Raw genomic sequence first — 18,294 nt, 5'->3', positions numbered from 1 at the left:
AGGAATGTGCTGTGTTTAGATAAAATATTATAAGCTGAAAATTAAGGAAAAAGAAAATTGAAGTAACTAAGCTTGTAGATCGATGTAACAAAAATTAAATTAAAAGGCATTTTGTCATTTATTTTACAGTAACTACGCACAAATATTATTGTACTAAATTGAGTAAATTCTTCTGCAATAACACTAGGTTCTTTTATATAAAGTACTTAATCCAAATGCAATGATTACCTAGATAATTATATCCGGCTTAAGAAATTGTGGCTTATAATGAAGTTTTCAAGATTATAAACTCAGTTGTTAAGAGGAGTACGCGGGCAGCAATTTTTGTGTTTTAATCATTAATTGGCTATTAATAATATTTTTAATGGTGTAAGATTATATTCAATGGTGGGAGATCACTCACTTTTCTTTTGATGGTTAAGTGCTGGCCACAAAACACAAAAGTTGTTGGCCCCTAGACTTTCTCTAATAATTAATTATTAAACAAAAACAATGAATTTTACTTAGTTTTTTAATATTTCTCTTAATGATATATAGAAAAAGAGAAATCAATATTAGGTTCATGCTCCAAAAGTAAATTTTAGTTTTATTTTATTTATTCATTAGGTGATACATATTATTTATTTGATTCAAAATATATATATTGAACTATATATATCTTTTTAGAAAATAATAAATTCAACAATAAAGTGATTATATTTTAACTAAAATCAAAATCTTATTTTAATAATAAATATGCGAGTTTAACAATATTAAATAGGTGCTAATTTATTGCAACGACATGCAATAATTTAATAATTCATTATAGATATTATGACCATGATGAATTGACGACCCTGCATATATATGCATCCAAGTAACAAGGATATAATTTGAGTATCCTATTATGATGATGATGTTTTCTTCCTTTCTTTATTTCTCACTCACTCACTCAAATAATTCATTTTTGGAGCATTCGTTAATTTGGTGGGACAAAGAATCTATGGACCTTAGTGGTCCAACTTTTGGGAAAATTGAATGAGTATACTCGTCTCCTTCCCCGTCTTATCTTTGCTCACTAACAATGGCCACCACCACTGTCAACACCACCAACTTAACATATATAGAGGAAAACAGACCCCGACAGGAATACTATATGGGTTCCCATACTATATATATATATACCACTTCATCAAAATAATTCATTATCATTCTATTTTTAAAATAATTTTTACTATTTTCAATTTTCATCATTTTTTAAAACACTAGTTATTTTCAAGTTTTCAGATTTCTAGAAACATGTCTATCCTATTAGAAAAAAATATTGCCATAAATACAATAAAATAAAAAGAGAACAAAATCTATAAAAAAATACACTTTTTATTTTTAATATGGAGGAGAGGTTGGTGTGTTGCAGCGTTATGAAGAGCACAGGAGTTTTACCTGTATGTGGTGTCAGGAGAGCACAACTCGGACCGAGGGAGTTGGATACAGGAACACGGAGGATCCATTTTCTTTTATACCAACTCACATATTCAAAAAAAAAAAAATTTATACCAATTCGGAAGGTCTGTTTTCTTTGTATTTAAAAAAAAAAAAACATAATCGAAGCGTTCGTTTTTCTTTTATAAAAAAAAGAAAAACTAATCGGTCGGTCCGATTAATTAACCATAAATTTCAAATTTTCTCTCTTTCACAACTTGGACCATCCGATTTGGTAATTTAATTTTTTTTAACAGAATTCGGATGGTCCGATTTTTGCTGTGTCCCACATCCATGTATAGCACCTCATCCTCCATATCAATGCATAACACACACGCATAGCATATCTAAATTTTTTAGCCAAAAAAATACACACATATTCAAAAGAAATTTTTTAAAACTAAGGGATGATTTTATATGCAAAACAAAATTAAAAATTAAAAAAAAAATTTAGTTTATACTTTAAAAACTAAAATCATACTTAATCCTTTGTATAATTATTTTACGGCCAATAATTTCTTTCTTTAGTTTTTCACAACATTCTTATTAACTTCATTTGATTGGTTAAAGACTAAATTTATCGCAAATTAAAATTATATTTAAAAATTTATCGGCCACAAATAAATTACATGCACACAGCAGGAATTTGAATCTCCGACGGCCAATAACTTATTAACTTGGTGGATAAATTATATATATCATGTACTATTTACAGCATTAGTGTCGGCAGCATTGTTGAGTGCAACATCTAATTATTGCTTGCTTTAAAATTACTGAAGAAGGTGATGCATAGAAGCTACGGTATACACAAATAATAATTCTATTATTATCACACTAATATTGTGATTGCTTTGATGTGTCTGCCTCGTTTGTTGTCGTTGTCCCAAGGTCCCAACCAAAACTTTCAATTGCAAAGTAGAATAAGTGTTAACGTGTAATCACCATATTATCTGTGACCCACCCTAAAATAGCATCGTTCGTTTGCCACAAATGTTGTTACTACTGTTAATAAGTACGGTATGTATAACCATAATGATATTGATATGACCACATATATATGTTCATTCTATGTTTCATTTCTTTTAATTAAAATAAAATAATTGAGATTCTTACACACAAAAGTTTGTATGATTAATAATAAACAGGTGACATCATATATAATAACATGTTTTTATTATGAGCTAGATGTTCATATATATATATATATATATATGAGTATATGACGTAATATGTTTATACAAATATCTTGAAATCATAGCTAAATAAATATATATTTTATATGGCTTGAAATACACCACCTAGCGACCTGGCCTATTATCCATTAAAGAAAGCTAAGCAAGCAAAACTAGGATGCTGCAACAACGAATTGCACAAACCTCTCTCACCATCTTACCAGTCAACTAATTAACATAAATATAATCGTTCACCTGAAACAACCATCTATATTGATTTCGTGGTTCTTTCTGCAAATGCTTCGTGCTTATTATGGAGACGTCTTTAATATTGAACAGAACACGGTTACAAGCTAACTACACCGTACTCATGCAACACATGCATGTATAAAGTCCATTGCAATTTTTATACGAGAAAGTCTAAGGAGCCAGTAGATTTTGTAATTTTTAGTCATTCCATCAATGATATTTTTAATGGTGTGAGATTGTATCTAATGGTGTAGAATCATTCAATTTTCTCTTGATGGTTAAGTGCTGGCCAGAATTTAACATAGAGGAATGCTAGGGGACAGCAATTTTAGTGTTTTGTAACTATCAATTGGTCATCAATAGTATTTTTAATGGTGTGAGATTACATCTAATGATGGAAGATTACTCACTTTTGTTTTGATGGTTAAATACTGGCCAAAAAATACAAAAATTGCTGGCCCTAAACTTTTCCTTTAACAAAAGTGCTGGCGCTAACACTCCTCTTCTTATACAGCATGCATATATGTGATAGTCGTCAGAACTCCCATAAATTAAAATTTTGATTCATTCTTAATTTTTCTAGAATCATTATTACAGGGAACATCTTTTTGTCTTTTCTTCATTATTATCAATCACAAAATAAGTAGAGATTATTAGAGATAGATAATTGAGCATGAAAAAGATCAGAGTATATATTATCAAGAGAAACCCGCAAGACACTGATGAGGGATTTCAACATTCGATGACATGCCACTAGAATTGGTATGTATATATAAGGAGAATTTCTTAACTATCACTCCGTGCATGCTTAGAAAAGTTTTCAGCAAGAAGAAATAATTTAGTTATAGTTGTCCATGGTAGAAGAAATTATTTGTGTATCTGGATTAAAAAAATATTAATACCGTGAATATCATAAATAACAGAAAAACAAAGAATAATCTCTTTTTTTTATTTAATTTTGTGTCCAGGTATAGTTAAAATGGCCTCCACTGAAAGAGATTGTGTTCTTTCTCTATCATGGCCCTTCCTGTTCAGAAAGGGTGGAACACAAAAATTAGAGACAGTAATCAAGGAAAAGAAAATACTAATTAATAAGTTTTAGTATCATTTTGAATTAAAAACTGATATGAGCTGCATTCGTTAATATCATCACCAACACAGAATGTGTTACTGCTTTCTCCGCCGCTGCAACGTCGCTGTTTTAAGATAAGATACGTGGTGAATGGTGGTGGTCTGATGGAGGAGTGGGGGACACATTGAATAAGTGCTTTGTTTCTGTTGTGGACTTGTAGCTACCACTCTTTTTTTATTCAAATCTTTATCTTTATAGTAATATAAATGAAGAAATTTTGTGCTGATGTGACGTTTATTTGTTTAGATATGATCATTAAAAATTTTTAAAATTTTATTTATAAATTATAATATTATTTATTTTTTAAATTTTTAAATGCACTTTTTTAGGTTGTTAGGTATTTAGTTTTTAGGCTGTGGATTCTTTACTCACTTACTCCTACTTTTACATAGGAGTAACATTAGTCAACATAAAATTATTTATGAATAGAACTCCACTCTTTTATTTTTGAAAAATTAATAATTAAAAGCTTGCCCTTTTGTTTTTGCTATTTACACATTCTTGCCATTTTGAAAAATTAATAATTAAAAGGTTGTTAGGGTTCTTGCCATGTTCTCGCCCGCAGCTACTACTGTGGCAGCTGCCACCGCTTCCTGCACTCAGCACCGCACCACTCCTTCTACTGCCATTGCACCACACTTTCTGATTTCTCTACGATGTTATCTTTCGTCTCTTCTCCTACGAACTACCCAGATTCCATTTCATTTTTTTTTTATTGCTTTTTCTATGGAAATTTTTATGAATTTGGATGTTTTTCTGCTGTCATTGCACCACACTTTTTATTATATTTTATATTTCGTTCCTTTTTTTTTTTCATAAAAAAATTGCTATATGTCCTTAAAGCAATCTTAATACATTTTGTGAGATATGAGTTTGAGGGATACATCATGCAAAATTGGTAGGTCTTTCTTTATCAATTGAAAGTTAAATCTTGTTTTCTACTGGATTGTCAGGCTAATTGACTAATTATTATTTTGTCATGTGAAGGATTCATTGACAACATGTTCCATGAGAATTGAAAATCTTAATCTCTTCGACGCAAAAAGCTATCTTAATTTTGGATTCTTTTCATAGCATTTTTCTTTTAGTTTTACACAATAATATACTTCATGCTGTTCTAATGTGTAGAGTTGTATTCACTGTTAAATGAATAAAACAGGCTACAGTTGTGAGCAAGGGGAACATACATTGTTCAGCCTCTGTATTCTAGTTCATTGTTTTCTATTAAAAATTGACTATTTTGTTGGAACTACTTATATCTGAAGTATACTTTAAATTTTGTTCGTCATGCTCCTGCAGTTCTAATTTTTCACCCCCATTTATTTGGTTCATTTGTTAATTACAATCCATTAATGTTTGTCAGTAACAGGGAAAGGATTTGTAAGGACATCTTTTAGGCCTATATGACGTTTTTGTGTTTCTCAATTTTATATCGGCTAGGTTTTTGATACAACCACATGTATTTCTCTTGTTGAGAATGTTGGTCTGACGCATATTTTGTGGTCTTGGAGAAAATCTATGGAAGATGTAAAGAACAAGTTAAAAAAGAGTAACACCTCCAATTTGGAGTCTTCAAAATAGATAGTGATTTTTGAGTTTTTTGCCGGATCGTTTTAACGACTGATGCTGGTTTTGGACTTCAATTTTCTATAAATATCCACCATCAAGCTCATTTGATTTGGTAATTTATCCAACTGTATCTTGCACGTGTGTTGCTTATTTAAGCTACCTATTCAAGTACCTTCATATCTAAAGAATCATGTTTCTAATATTTATTGTTAGCATGTTATTTAACTATCAAGAGGTATCATATTTTGTTGGGTTGTGAACATTGTTATGAATGGTAAAAAGTATAATTTAGGTTTCGTTTATGGATTGGCTTTTCTCTAGATGAAATTGAATTTTTATCTCTCTCCTCTATATAAGTTGAAGGGGGCAAACTCATTAACCTCTTTTTCCTAGTCTTTGTAGCATTATTCTTGGAAAAAGGACTACATATATATGTGAAATTCATTCAGGTACATTTTTCAAAGTTATTGTCCTAGCATGTGGTCAAGACTTGTGCTTTCCTTAAGAAGAATGAATATTCTCGTAGAAAATTTCGAAGGTATAACTTATTTTGACCATTTACTAGAATTTGTTATGCTATCTTTTTTTCCTTTTGTATGTAACTTTGAACTTGGAACTATGACTTTTTCATGGTTTAGAATTGTGTTTCTATGGAATACATAATGCGTCTTTTCCTTAAGCCAATATCTGCCTCAGGTGCCCAAATTGATATGAGGCATTATTTTTTGTTTAATTCTAAACACAAGCAATATTCATACCTCCTGCAAATTTTCATTTGTTATTGAAAGCAAATAACTTTTCTACCTCATGTGAAGGTATCCAAGATTTTTCTTTCTCGAATTTTTATTTTAAACTTGATACAATTGTTACGATGATCAATTAGCACAATTTCATCTTTCACATCGACACCATATTTAGCAATTATTATATGTTATCTGGAATTAACACATTACCTTAAAAAAAAAAAGACTTATTACATACATTTAATTTATTATGATAGATTTTATTATTTGGGTTATATGTAATTTATCTGTTTTTACATGGTTACCAAAAAAAGCACCAAGTATATATTAGTTTAAATGTATATCCGTCTTTTGTATGCACCAAATATAATTCTTGATTCTTTATCACTTGGCCAATGTTGTCTTGTATTAAAGAAATGCCTAAATCAAATCCATTCAATATTTTTACAAGTTTACAACATATATTGAATAGTACCTTATATCATTGTTGGTTCAAACTTTTTTTTTTCTCTTTTCAGGAAACTACTGTAAAATCTTTTAAGCGCCATCATCCTTATTTTTGTTTTTTCTTTTCTATTTTCAGATTTTTTTATTATTATTTAATTCGTTGACTAAAATATTTGAGATTGCTTAGTATTCGAATTTTCAAACATATTTGAACTATAAATGTAGCTAAGTTTGAGTATAATTTTGATAATTTGGATTAGCTATATCTTGAATTGTACTCAAAAAATAAAAAATAAGATTAATTCTAAGTAATGTACTTTTATCTTATAATAATTGTTTTATTTTATTTTTATTTTTCATATTAGCAAAATGATTGGTTTTATGCTTTGCTCAATTAAACGACCACTTGAAACCAAAAAGATAATGTTAATGAAGATAAGTAGTCTTAAGTAAAAGGTAAAGTAATGTGCATGATAGAAAAATGGTATAAGAAAAAGAGCTAATGGAAATATATTGCTAATTGAAGAAGTAGATGTCAAAGACGAAAATTTGAAGGTGGTGTTAGATAACAAAGATAAACTCAGAAAAGTCAAGGAACATGTAATCTTGGAGATGCAGTTCTTGAAGAACAAAAGTACAAAACAATTAACGTCAAACATATATTTCATGATTTATGCATTGTTGTTGAACGTGATAGGGAGTTCAGAGCTAAATTAAAAAAAAAAGACTAAGACTGAATTGATTATATTCTGAAAGAAAAATGAATGAGTTAGATATTACGAGAATATGATTTACTAAAGAAAATGACATAATGTCGATCAAAACAGAGTATTTAATGTTAATGATTTTAGAGACAAAATGGTGAAGTGTGGATGAAGGGCATAAACACTAGAAGGCTATCACGGAACAGAATCGCTTCTAAAAGTAGAATAATGTTGTTGGATTTTTTTTAGTTGATTTGAATAGGGGTAAATACGATTTTGGTCCCTAAAGTTTTGTGCCAAAATCGAAATCGTCCCTCTTGTAATTTTGGATTTAAAATTGTCCTTAACGTTTTTTTTCGTATTAAAATCGTCCTTTTTATATTTTTTGGACAAAAATACCCTCACCACTACCAACATAATTACTTCCTCCACCACCACCACCACCAACACCAATACCACCGCCACAACCTCCACCAACACCACCACCAGCACCACCAGCACCACCACCAACGCCGCCGCCGTCCCCCTCCCTGCCTCCCCTCCCCCCCACCCCGCGTCCCCTCCCCCTCCCCCTCCCCCTCCCCCTCCCCGTTTTCCCTTCCCCGCTATTACCTGACCCCTTACATGATTTAACTAGAATATGAGCAGCAATTAATAATGTATTGTTTAGATGATTATCAGATTGATTAGTTAAGCTATTCTTGTAATGAACTTGTTAGTCATAACCAATGTAAATAACTAGGCAACTAACAGAATGTTAGACTGATTGCCAATTTTCAATTCATTCATCTTTCTTTCTTACTGTATTCTCTGGAAACTTCTCTTTCTCCCTTCCGCTGATAACTTCCCACATTCTTAACATGGTATCATCGCCTTCAGATCCATGGCCCTCTTTACCATCTTCTTCTTCTTCCTCTTCTCCTAAACTCACACCATAGAGACTGATGAGAGCTGCTTGGTTCTTTCCACGACAGTGTTCCGATCAGCGAGTTAAGGAGGAGAAGTTCTGAATCTCACATTTCAAGATTCATTGATTACTCTTCTTTTTCTTTCAGTTCTTGATTCTTTCTTTGTGCCTTTTACTCTACTGCTTTCAATTTCTTTTCTTCGTGGTTTCTCTCATGGATTCTCAACAAGGTGATCTCGGCAATGCTACTCCGAATGTCGATCTCAATACTCTGTCTCAGTTGCTTCTTCAGATCACTCAACTTCACAATCGGTTGAATCAACCTTCAATACATCCTTCGGCTGATCCTAACAGTCCGTATTTTCTTCATCCAGGTGAGAGTCCAGGAAACCCTATCATTTCCTTTCGACTCAATTCTCAGAACTACACTACATGGTCTCGATCTATATGGCTAGTCTTGAAATCGAAGAACAAGATTCCTTTTATTGACGGTTCTCTCCCCAGGCCTGAAATTTCTGATCCCTTATTCACTGCTTGGGATCGCTGTAATACATTTGTTCTCTCATGGTTAAATCTGTCCCTCTCTCAAGATATACTTCAAAGTGTGATATGGAGGAATGATGCATCTGATTTATGGAATGATCTGCGAAGAAGATATTACCAGGGTGATCTCTATCATGTGTCTGAACTGTATGAAGAATTGTACAACGCTAAGCAAGGTGATCTTAACATCACATCCTATTTCACAAAAATGAAGGGTCTTTGGGAAGAAATTGACAATTTCAGACCAATCCCTTTGTGTACCACCTGCACCAGTGACTGTAATTGTGGGTTAAGCGTGATGCGTTTTTACAGAAATGAAGACTATATAGCAAGATTTCTCCGAGGTCTCAATGAACAGTTTTCTACAGCCAAGACTCAGATCATGTTGCAAAAACCCCTCCCTGATATTGACACTGTTTTTTCCATGTTAACTCAGCAAGAACGCCAATTTCGCCCCTCACTTGATTTACAAGATTCCAAGATTTTGTACGCTGCAACACAAAGTCAAAACTCTAATAGAGGCAGGGGTAGGGGTAGAGGGGGCACTACAGGCAGAGGGAGAGGTCAAGGAAGAGGTTACAACACCAAACATTGCTCTTTTTGTGGAAAAACTGGACATATCATAGACACATGCTACAAGAAGCATGGTCTGCCTCCTCACTTACAAAGAAATGGTGCTGCTAACAACACATTCACTGATGAAGTTGATGAAACCAGTGATTCTCAAAATGCCAATGTTAAAGAGGGTGAGAACTCAGCTTATAGCCTGACCAATGACCAAAGGAATGCACTAATGTCTCTCCTTCACCAGTCCACACCACCATCATCCACAATCAATCAAATTTCTGCACAACAACCCAAGGATCTCAATATCACTCAAGGTACTATTCTTGCTGTCTCGTTATCTGTTAATAAAAAATTTCTCAAATCTGGTGCCTGGGTTATAGACACAGGTGCCACAGATCATGTATGTTTTTCACTTGATTTCTTTCATTCATTCACTAACATCACTCCAATCTCAGTACACTTACCTGATGGGTCCACAGTTGTTACCAAAATTGCCGGAACAGTCTATTTTTCCCAAGATTTATACATTACAAATGTCCTTTATATACCATCATTCAAGTTTAATTTGATGTCAGTTTCCAAAGTCACTTCATCACTAAATTGTCTATTTCTCATCTCTCACAAATTCTGTCAGATTTGGGACTATCATCTATGGAAGATGATTGGCACAGCTGAGAGTAATGGTGAATTATATGCGCTTGGTCACACAAAAACACACACTGAGGTTTCTCATTCATCACCAAATACACAGCATCATATAAACACACATGCATCATCATCACAAGCCCAAGGCAGTCAAATTTGGCATAGAAGATTGGGGCATCCAAGCAATTTTGTTTTAGAAACTATGAAGAAAGTTTTCCCTTTTATTGATTGTGATAATGGCAATTCACCTTGTGAACCCTGCCACTTAGCTAAGCAAAAGAAAATTCCTTTTCCAATAAGCAATTCTGTTGCACATTCTGTATTTGACCTTATACATGTAGACATTTGGGGACCAATTTCTATTACATCCGTTTCTGGTTATAAGTATTTCTTAACCATAGTAGATGATCATAGCCGTTTTACTTGGATAAGATTCATGAAGACAAAATCTGAAGTCTCTAGTTCACTGCAAAATTTCACAAAAATGATTGAAAATCAGTTTTCAAAGTCAATAAAATGTATAAGATCTGACAACGGTCCGGAATTTAACCTTCTTGATTTTTATGCTTCAAAAGGAATTTTACACCAAAATTCATGTGTGGAAACTCCTCAACAAAATGGAGTTGTTGAGAGAAAACACCAGCACATTCTTGCAGTAACTAGATCACTCTTATTTCAGTCTCATGTTCCTAAATGTTTTTGGCATCTTGCTATCTCCCATGCTGTGCATTTGATCAATCGAATTCCAAGTCCAATTATTCAAAATGTGTCTCCATTTGAAAAATTATATGGACGATTGCCTGATTTAGCTCATCTCAAAATTTTTGGATGCCTAGCTTTTGCTTCCACTTTAACTCATAATCGAAAGAAATTAGATGCAAGAGCAACTAAATGCTGTTTCTTGGGTTATAAAGAAGGTGTCAAAGGTTTTTTCCTATATGATTTAAAAACAAGACAATTTTTTATTTCGAGAAATGTTTTCTTCTATGAGTCTGTATTTCCTTTCATTTCAAAAGACAATTCAGAAGCACCTTCGCCTACTATGCATGCTATGCCAAACCCCTCTGTTCATTGGGATGATCTCTTCACACATGACCCATACACACACTTACAATTTACACAATCTGATAACACAAATCACACAAGTGTACATCCCGTCATTCCTCTTAACAATGTTTCCCCTCTTCCTCCGTCAATATCACTGCATTCCACAGAAAATAACGCACCCCCACTGCCAGTGCATTCCTTAGAGCATAATCCTGTAGAACATATAGATAGATCATCTCATCTTAGAAGATCTACTAGAGTCAAGAGGCCTCCAGTGTATCTAAAAGATTTTCAATGTGCAAATAGCATCACTACTCCACAATCTGTACAATCATCTAATTGCAAATATCCCATTTCTAATTCTGTGTCTTACTCTTCATTATCATCTACTCAACTCTCTTTTTCTCTTGCTGTTACTACTGTTGATGAACCAACAACATATGAGGATGCTATCAAATAAGATTGTTGGAGGAAGGCTATTAGTGCAGAACTCTTGGCCCTTGAACAGACTAAAACCTGGTCTCTTACCCCTTTACCACATGGCAAGAAGGCAATCGGATGTCGTTGGGTTTTCAAAGTAAAATTCAATCCTGCTGGTTCCGTGGAGCGACATAAGGCAAGATTAGTGGCGAAAGGCTACACTCAACGCTATGGTTTGGATTATTTGGATACATTTAGTCCCGTGGTTAAAATCACCACTGTGAGACTAATCTTGGCCCTCACTGCCATCTATGGTTGGCACTGCCACCAACTTGATGTAAACACTGCCTTCTTACATGGCGATTTGAAGGAAACAGTGTACATGCGACCTCCACCAGGGTTACCCATCTCATCTCCTGACCTAGTGTGCAAGCTTGACAAGTCCCTCTACGGACTCAAGCAAGCAAGTCGACAATGGAATCTCAAGTTATGTTCAGTTCTTCTCACTCATGGTTACAAACAATCAAAGAATGACTATTCCCTTTTCACCAAGTTGGCTGCTAACTCTTCATTTACTGTCATACTTGCTTATGTCGATGATTTAGTATTGGCCGGCAATGATCTAACCGAAATTCAATCAATCAAAACCATCCTTGATGTTCAATTCAAGATCAAGGACCTTGGTAATCTCAAATATTTCCTTGGCTTCGAGGTTGCAAGAACTAAAGCTGGCATTAGTCTTTATCAAAGGAAGTATGCCTTAGATCTTTTGGAAGAATGTGGCTTATTGGGTGCCAAACCAGCCTCCACCCCTATGGAATATACCCTGAAGCTTTCAAAAGAATCTGGTTCCCCTCTCACAGATGTTAAGCAGTATAGAAGACTTATTGGGCGTTTGGTGTACCTAACAAATACACGTCCAGACATCAGTTTCGCCGTAGGCAAGCTCAGTGAATTCCTCGACAAACCAACAGATTCTCATTTGCAAGCTGCATTTCGTGTCCTCAAGTACATCAAGTCTGCACCAGCCTCTGGCTTATTCTTCGCAGCATCCTCAGAACTCAGACTCTCTGGGTTTGCAGATTCTGATTGGGCTCAATGTCCAGATACACGTCGCTCTATCACAGGATTTTGCTTCTTTCTTGGCTCATCCCTCATCTCTTGGAAAAGCAAGAAACAATCAATAGTGTCTAGATCATCCTCTGAAGCAGAATACAGATCACTCGCCACAGCCACTTGTGAAGCTCGCTGGCTTTCCTATCTCCTCAAGGATCTTCAGATTCCTCATCCTCAACCCATCTCCTTGTATTGTGATAGTCAGTCTGCCCGGCACATCGCCGCTAATCCAGTCTTTCATGAGCGTACCAAGCACATTGAGATCGATTGCCACGTCGTGCGTGATAACATTCTTAGTGGCATGCTTCATCTCTTACCCATTCACACCACTGATCAAGTGGCTGATGTGTTTACAAAACCTTTGTCACCAGCTCCCTTCTCTTCTTGTGTTTCCAAGCTTGGCATGCTTGATTTTCATCAACCAAGCACTGCCAGCTTGAGGGGGCATATTACCTGACCCCTTACATGATTTAACTAGAATATGAGCAGCAATTAATAATGTATTGTTTAGATGATTATCAGATTGATTAGTTAAGCTATTCTTGTAATGAACTTGTTAGTCATAGCCAATATAAATAACTAGGCAACTAACAGAATGTTAGACTGATTGCCAATTTTCAATTCATTCATCTTTCTTTCTTACTGTATTCTCTGGAAACTTCTCTTTCTCCCTTCCGCTGATAACTTCCCACATTCTTAACACCCGCACCCCCACCCCACCCCGCGTCACCTCCCCTCCCCGTCTTCCCTTCCCAGCACCCCCACCCCACCCCCGCGTCCCCTCCCCCTCCCCGTCTTCCCTTCTCAGCACCCCACTCCCACCCCCGCGTCCTCTCCCCCGTCTTCCCTTCCCAGCACCCCCACAAGCAGAAACAGAAAGCACAAAGAAGCAACAAATCAACAAATTCAACACAAAGCCAAATCAACAAATTCAAGCACAAAGAAGCAGAGGCAGAAGGTGAATGGCGGCGGCGGCGGCTGGGTGGTTCCTTTCCCCCACCCCCAACGCGGTGGCAGGAGCATGCATGAACGGCGACGTCTTCCTCTGGTCGTGGTTCCGGCGGTGGCTCGTGGGCGGACCGACGATGGTGGCGGCGGCGTTTCCTTTCTCCCCCCACTCCCAACGCGTTTACTTTCTCCTCCCCAACCCCCAACACGTTTCCTTTGCCCCTCCCTCCCCCAAAACGTATTTTTTTTATTTTTTTAATTTTATTTTTTTATTAAAATAGGGGTAGTTTAGGAATTAAATTAAAATTTTTATTAAAAATGACGATTTTAATACAAAAAAAAAACGTTAATGACGATTTTAATTCGAAAATTACAAGAGGGACGATTTCGATTCTGGACCAAAACGTTAGGGACCAAAATCGTACTTACCCCATTTGAATATTACACTCTCATCTAATAATTAGAAGACTTATTCTTCTAATATATTTTTGATATATATTGATTAATCACTCTACTGTTAAAAAGTTTAAGAATGAAAAAATAGTGTTTATATCACTATAGAATTTATTCTTTTTGTATTTAACAATAGAATTCAAATTATACAAATTTAAAAACTAAATGCTTGAAACTTAAAACAAGAACAAATTGATTGAGGACAATATAAGCTTATGTTTAAAGACAACATAGGATCTTAGTTTTTCTCTAATAATTTATCGACCATTGTAAAATTTTATAGATTAAATTATTCTAAAATTTATTATTATATATTATATATATTAGTTAATAATTATTTCATTATTTAAGTTAATTAAATACTAATTTTATGTCTTACTATTTTAATTCATATATATAATATATTTAACAATTTTTCATTATTTTTGTGTTATGTCTGTGCAACGTACGGATTAATGCGCTAGTATATAATATAAATGGTTAACTATAAAAGTTAAATTTGACAAACATAAAATAATATATCTTTAATTACCAAAAAAAATAATATATCTTTTAAAAATTAATTTTAATAAGTAAAAAATAAAAATTTTACGAAACCGACAATTAAAATTATAACTCATATTATAAGATAGGAGAATGCATGATTAAGTGGTGAATGGATATGAAACTTCGATACTAAAGAGTTTTTTCTAGTCAAATAAATTGGACAACTAGCAATTATAGATATCACAACATATTCACACAATATTAAAGAATTTTTTTTTCAATACTAGTGCATTCACCAAAGTTTAAATCTAAATGCAGCGTATTAAAAAGCACATGAATGCAGCAGAGGTCCAGCACAGATGGCATACCTATCTGCTTTATACAACGCTGCATCCGGGTTCTAATCCCAGCTGAAGCTGATTGTTGGTTTAAGAACTCATGATACTCATGGTAGTGTGTGTAAATGTGTTGTGTGTGTGAAACATAGGTGTAATGCTAAAAATAGGAGGCTGTCCAATCCACTTGACCCAAAAAAAACAAATGAATTACTATTTGAACTAAGGGCTCAGCTGCCAATACAAAAACTTGAGAGTTAAAAGAGTCCAACAGAGGCCCCAAAAATGAGTCCAACAACAATGAAGGCCCAACAACAACAGAGAAAAGCAGCATAAGCCATCCTGAAGGCTAAAATGATGAATTTTGTTGTAAGAGTGGTCTTGGAGATGGAGTTGATTCATTTTAGTGTTTGTATTTGTACCACCATATTACTATTTTTGATGCATTGGCGTGGTGGACACATATTACCATCATGAAATTATGTGGTAGCATTCTTCATGATTGATTGCAACAAAACCAAACGAAACCATGCATGATAAAAGAAAGTAATAATTAAGTTAATAAGCTTGCCTGCCGAATGTAAGATGCTAATACAAATAAATCGATATCAGAATCAGAGTTGCTATCTTTGATGCTTTGGAATTATCACAATTCATAGGCATATCTCAGCCACCTTGTCTAATTACTTTGGAAACTGTTAGCGTTGGACACATCTCGTTTATAAATAATATAGTTACTCAATTACAGTAAGGTTATACCAAGGCAGATGGGTTATGGTGCTGCACTGTTTCTGCTTCTTGCATTTATCACAACACCTGCAGATTCTGCCTTGCTTGCCAAGAGCTTCAGGGATTGCATGGCAACAACTTTTGGTTCTGAATCCATTGAAACAATACTCCTCACCTCATCCTCCTCACAGTATCCGCAAGCATTGCAATCATTCCAACAGAATCCAAGATGGCTCAACTCCTCATCCTCAACCAAGCCTCTTGCCATTCTAACACCACTCCATCAATCTCACATTCAAGTAGCCATTCTATGCGCCAAGAAACTTGGCATGCATCTCAGAGTCAGAAGTGGTGGCCATGACTATGAAGGCCTGTCTTATCTTTCAACTTATAAGCCTCCATTTGCCTTTGTCATGATAGATCTCAACCAACAACGTTCCATTGATATCAACCTTGCTGATGAAACGGCTTGGGTTCAAGCTGGTGCTACTCTTGGTGAACTCTACTACGAGATTTCAAAAGCAAGTGGAGTCCATGGATTCCCTGCAGGGATATGTCCAAGTGTTGGAGTGGGAGGCCACATCAGTGGTGGAGGATTCGGGACCATGTTGAGGAAGTTTGGAACTGCAGCAGATCATGTTGTTGATGCTTACCTCGTTGATGCAAATGGAAACATTCTTGACAGAAAATCAATGGGAGAAGATCTCTTCTGGGCCATAAGAGGAGGCAGTGCAACCAGCTTTGGAATCATTCTTGCATGGAAGATCAAGCTTGTGAGAGTTCCACCAATAGTTACTGGATTCAACATTCAGAGAACATTGGAGGAAGGAGCCACAATTCTCATCAACAAGTGGCAACACGTAGCAGATAAGCTCCACGAAGATCTTTTCATCAGAGTGGTTGCTCAGAATCGTGGTGGTGGTTCATCATCAACAATCCTAGCAAGCTTCAACTCTCTGTTTCTTGGAGGAAAAGAAAAGCTGATGGCAATGATGAAGGAGGAATTCCCAGAATTGAGGTTGGAAGCTAAAGACTGCATTGAAATGAGTTGGATTCAGTCAACAGTGTACTTTGCTGGATACAGAATATGGGAACCAGCACAAGTGTTGCTCAACAGAATCACCACTTACAAGAGCTCCTTCAAGGCCAAGTCTGACTTTGTGATGGATCCTATACCGGAAATTGGGCTACAAGGAATTTGGAATTTGCTTCTAAGAGAAGATGCATTTGCATTGCTAATAATGGATCCCTACGGTGGTAGGATGAATGAGATTTCAGAATATGAAATCCCTTTTCCACACAGGAAGGGAAACTTGTACAACATACAGTACTTGGTTAAGTGGGATGACAACAGCATTCAAGCATCCAATAGGCATGTAAATTGGATGAGAATGCTTCATAGCTATATGACTCCATATGTTTCAAGATCCCCAAGAGCTGCATATGCCAACTATAGGGATCTTGATTTAGGTAGAAACCGCAAACATCATATTCCTAACACAAGCTACTCAGAAGCAAGTGTTTGGGGTTTGAAGTACTTCAAGGGAAACTTCAAGAGATTGGCACAAATTAAGACAAGGGTTGATCCCCATAACTTTTTCAGGAATGAACAGAGTATTCCTATCTTAAACTGACTTTCTTTTCCCTTTATTTCTTATAAGAGCACGAGTGATATTATGTTGAACATATGCATTGTGTGTCGTAATAAACTAAACTAAGCTTAACTAAGTTTTTTATTCCCTTTTTTACCCCTGCTCTCAAGTTATTGATTGCAGTTTGCCAAAAAAGCGCCAAGGGATAATAAGTAATTAATAAGGCAACGGGAACATTCTTCTTTTGACCTATATGCACTGGTGCACTTAATATAAGTGACCTACACAGACCAATGTATATAAAATATAGATATTATGACCTACCAATACTATCATGTCAATAAGCGTGTGCTCTGAAGAATAGTTTGGGCCATCTTGTGGTCAACTCAGACACTTGTAAAGCAGAAGCTAAGAGTGGGGGTAGTGGAACTTTATCTCACCACATTATACTACTGAATACTGATGCCAATATTTGTTAATGCATTGAATGTTAATACATATACGATACATCATACCAAGTTTTAATTGTATGTAAACTTGAATGGAAGTTAAAACTTAAAAACTTAAAACACTAGATACGTGAAGTATTTCCAACTCTCCATGTACTTCAAACCATCATACATGAAAAATCACTCTATGATATTGTGTGTGTATATATATATATATATATATATAGTCATTTATCACTGTTCGCAAATGGTTTTGCCAGCTTTAATTTTGGTCAATTAAATTACGTATATTGAATTGTTGATCAGATTATACATAATAATTATGTGGGAACGGGAACTAACACCACATGTATATATAAGATTCTGTCTAAATTTTATGATTTTCTCAGAATTTCTTTTCAAAGACTATAAATAAAAAACATAATATCCGTTTAAAGTATTCTAAAGATCCAAATATGCCGGTCATTTTTTTAATTAAAAAATATATGGATTGAATTATTTGTGAAAAAACTAAAGAGACTACTATGTGTTCCAGCTTTAGAAAGGAGAGAAAGATTGGAGTTATTGCATTGAGACGTGG

General features: G+C 34.8%; 1 pseudogene across 1 annotated transcript; it reads left to right on the top strand.

Annotated features, from left to right (window-relative positions):
• Positions 1-15,592: 15,592 nt before the first annotated feature.
• Positions 15,593-17,336, top strand: LOC107645055 (berberine bridge enzyme-like 26 pseudogene; annotated as a pseudogene). Its single transcript, XR_015899893.1, has one exon. The product of XR_015899893.1 is annotated as a berberine bridge enzyme-like 26 pseudogene (transcript).
• The last annotated feature ends 958 nt before the right edge of the window (positions 17,337-18,294 follow it).

This window comes from Arachis ipaensis, chromosome B9 (assembly GCF_059453495.1).
Source record: "Arachis ipaensis isolate K30076 ecotype BB chromosome B9, ASM5945349v1, whole genome shotgun sequence".
Classification (NCBI taxonomy): Eukaryota; Viridiplantae; Streptophyta; class Magnoliopsida; order Fabales; family Fabaceae; genus Arachis; species Arachis ipaensis.
This window is presented reverse-complemented; position numbering and strand designations above follow the sequence as displayed.